Below are 4,427 nucleotides of genomic sequence, written 5' to 3'. Positions count from 1 at the left end.
CACCTAGCCAGATTTTGCAACTTTTCACCAAGTTTGCACCCCGAATTGGTCCAAACCCAAATTACTTCACTTAGGTAGTGTTTGGTATGCAGGAATGAGAGGTGGAATGGAATGAATGATTACGAGGGAATGAAGAAAAGGATGTTTGGTTGGTCAATAGAATGGAATCACCCATTCCAAAAGGCATTCCATTCCCTCAAAATCATTCCTTCCACACCCCATGTTTTTTTTCCATTCCATCCCCTCTTGCACCATTCATCAACAAAACCACAACCCACCAACTTCGCCACAACCCACCACCACCACCACCCACCACCGACACCATCACCGCCACCCGCCACCACCTCACCCCGACAGCCACCGCCGCCGCCGCCACCCACTCGCCACCGTTATCACCCACAGCTGCGACCAACCGCCAACGTCACTCGCCGCCGCCGCCCACCACCGTCGTCGACGCCACCACCACCGCCACCGCCGCCACCAACCATCGCCGCCGCCACCTCTGCTGGCACCCACCACCAACGGCCACCTTGCCGCCACCACCACTCGTCGTCACCGCCGCACTGCCACTCGCCGCCACCACCACCACCCATCGCCGCCGCCGACACCCACCGCCGCCTCCTATTACCACCCACAATCACTACCATCGACCACCACCTCTCACCGCTGATTTTATTACTCCATTTTTCTTGTCTACCGAACAATACACAATAATAATTCATTCCATTCACACATGGTAACCAAACAAGACATGGAATGGTAATGATCCATTGCATTCCCTCGTCCATTCCATTACCTCGTCCATTCCATTCCTTCGTCCATTCCATTACCTCATACCAAACAGACCCTTAGGTCTTTTTCCTTTCAATCTTTAAACCCGAAATTCGTTACCAATTCTTGAAATTTTTACTTCCTTTATTCGGTTTGGTTCTTTTACCCAAACTGAACCGTTAGGAGGCATTAGGCATTCTACCTCATGCCTTTTATATTCCTTATAAAGGTTTTCCTCATTTTCTCCCTACCACAACGGAAATCGTGGCTGGTATCATAGGACAATACCTTAGCTTCTACGACCCCGTGGGTCGTATATACCTTGCTTTTACATGTCCATTTCCTTGTTTATGGCCCTATAGACCGCAAACGACCCGTTTAGTAGACACTTATAGTTTCCTTCAAAACCATGAGTGGTGACTATCATTTAATCAATTCTCATCATAATATATGACCATGATTTTATCCGTTTGGCAACACTATCGTTTCTAAGATCTTGTAGGTCATTTAGACTTCGAGTTTACATACCATATTATATGGATTCACTTAACTCACAGTTCCACTTGGCCCAAAGGGTCTTTCATTAAATTTCTTAATAACCTTTTCATTTCTCATCGCTATCAACATAGTAACTTAGTGAATTGTAACAATGTAGTTGTGTACCTTAGTGATTACCCTTGATGTGCCTCCTTCCCAGCTCGGCTTCTCGAAGCCTCACTTGATTTGCCTAAATTTAACCCAAGTGACCATTAGAACGCATAATCATATATGGTCTTATTTCATCCAATGATCACTAGTAATCATTTCTCAACATTCATTAAAGTTTCCCTGGATTATAAACAATTATTTTTCGTGTAGGCATTTTATCAAACGCTTGATGGGCATCATTTATAAACTATCATATATATTATCCCAATTTGTCAACCAAGATTACCAAGTTATTACAACTCAACAAGTTCATACCTTCAATAGCATCAAGTTAACATAACATTAATTATTTTTGTCCAAAATAATCATGGGTAAATCTTTCATGTCAAAACCCACTTCAAAACACATATAACACTTATAAAATATCCAAATTACTCAAGTATTTCATAAATTCTTGTATGTATGATGGTTATAAGCATTACTACTACATCAATTTACATTTTAGGGCTACTACTCAGCTAGACCTTTATATTTCATGGATCCTCTTAACAAGAAAACCTACTAAATACTCCCTCCGTCCCATTAAAAGTGTTCTATTTTGAATTTTCAAAGTCTTTAGTTATAAACTTTGACCTTAGATAATTTTGTTTGTGTTAGACAATATGTGATGAAAGTTATATGATTTGAGTATGTTTTACAAGTGTTTTATCGGGTTAATTTTCATCAAGTTTTATATAACACAAAAAATATATAATTAAAGTCAAAGTTTATAAATAAAGACTTTGAAAATTCAAAATATGCCACTTTTAATGGGACGGAGGTAGTATGAAATTACAACATACCTTAGGTTGGTTTTTATGATGTTATGTGATCTAAATCCTCAAACATGCAAGGAAATCACTTGGATTTCACCTTCAAATTTGTTGAATTTGTGAAGTGGTGTTTAAAGAGAATTATCTCTTTCTTTTTCTATTTCTCTCAATCTCGCCACCACACACACTATATATGTGTGTTAGTTTTTTCAGCTTTTTATACTCCCAACTTTCAATCATGTTCGATTTCAGTCCCTACAACCTCCTTATTCTATTAGTAAATAACACTTATTAACTAGGTAAAAAATTCCCAGTTAAATTACATCATGTCAAAATTCCATAACAATAAAAAACTCGCTATAATATATTGAGGGTGTTACAAAAAGCTAGAAATATATGAAACTATGAATGGTTCAGTTTGATTTATTTTGGTTAAACGAGGGTATCAAAAAACCGATAACCGATTTTTGGTTGATTAGTTTTAATCGGATTTTAGTTAACTTAGTTTTTGATTGATTTCGGTTCAGTTTCTTCTGTTTTCGATTCGGTTTTGGTTAACGATCCCGTTATTGCTCACTCTAGACACTGTTAATCACATAACATATCAATTTTTTAATTAAATAACTATAGCAATACTATACTCAAATTAAAAAAAGAGTAAAATGTTTGTTTTTATGGTGTAATTTAAAAAGTTAATCTATGAAAATGTTGTGGTCGTTTAAAAATCGAGGTGGTAGTAGTTAGTTTTTATATAAGGGAAAATGTAACTATTAATTAATTATCTATAATTTGATTATAGAAAAGGAAGCTAGAATGTAATTATGATGAGGGGAATAAAGTTTAATTAGTGTTTAAAAGACTAATATACACTCATTTTAGAATGTACTTTATGTGTTAAAAAAGAGAGAAATGTCGGAAAAATTACAAGTTTTGTTCTTTATTTTTATACCATTTTTCAGGTGGTGTCCTTTTTAACGAATGTTGACAGGCGGTGTCCTTTACTAGGTATTTTGTTGCAAGTTTAGTCCTTTACACCCAACCCAGTTAAAAAACCCTGTTAATTGTTGGGTGTAAAGGACTAAACTTACAACAAAATACCTAGGTAAAGGACTAAACTTGTAACAAAATACCTAGTAAAGGACACCGCCTGTCAACAATTAATAGGGTTTTTTAACTGGGTTGGGTGTAAAAGACTAAACTTGTAATAAAATACCTAGTAAAGGACACCGCCTGTCAACATTCGTTAAAAAGGACGCCGCCTGAAGAGTGGTCTAAAGATAAAGGACAAAACTTGTAATTTTTCCAAAAATGTCTAGGTAGTCCCTATGGTTTCGTGAAATTCCATATATAGTCCCCACCTTTTTTAAATTACAGCTATAGTCCCCAACTTTTGCACACTCGTTCTCTAAATAGTCCTTTACGTGGATGGTGTTAGTTTTTGATGTTAAGTGAGTGTAAAATTACTAAAATGCCCTTACTATTACACAAAAAATTAAAACACAAGATAAACTAAAATAATCATTTAAACTCAAGTGGAACCCACCTAAATAATAAAAACAATTTAACTATTTAAGCCTTGTTGGCCCCACCTTCACCCTCACCTCTCCATAAACACCACATGCTGCCAAAGATGTTTTCTGACGACCTGGTCACCAATACACTTCAACGGTAATCCATCAACCAAAATCGTATAATTCCTTCTAAATTTCCATCTCAAATGCTTCAATTGCATCATTGTTTTACCATCGACATGAATCAAAAGACAAGGACCCTTTGTACCCACATGATCTCATTCAATCATAATATCATGAACCTGCCCTTTTTTCAACAAAAAAATGAAATTCGGCGTAAAACTATATACATCTATCTTGTTCGTAGAGACTAACACCCCTGGTCCAGTCTCAACTTTACGTGAACATTGATTACCGGAATCATCAATTCGAACAAAAAGACCCTAACCTGATAAATTCAATTGTTGCAGGTTTGAACACACACGCAACACATTCTAAACCTACAAATATCTCTACACCTGATATGTTTCACAGTGTCAAACTCCAAAGCTGGTTTATTGCACTGATCTGTTTCACGATGGTCAACAGTGGATTGGGTTGGTGATCAGTCAAATATCTTTAAAACTGCAGCAACGATGGTGAACAGTGGGGTGGGTTGGTGAGTGATTGTGACAGCGAATCGAAC

Source organism: Helianthus annuus, chromosome 1, assembly GCF_002127325.2.
Source record: "Helianthus annuus cultivar XRQ/B chromosome 1, HanXRQr2.0-SUNRISE, whole genome shotgun sequence".
In the NCBI taxonomy this organism is placed as follows: domain Eukaryota; kingdom Viridiplantae; phylum Streptophyta; class Magnoliopsida; order Asterales; family Asteraceae; genus Helianthus; species Helianthus annuus.
This window is presented reverse-complemented; position numbering follows the sequence as displayed.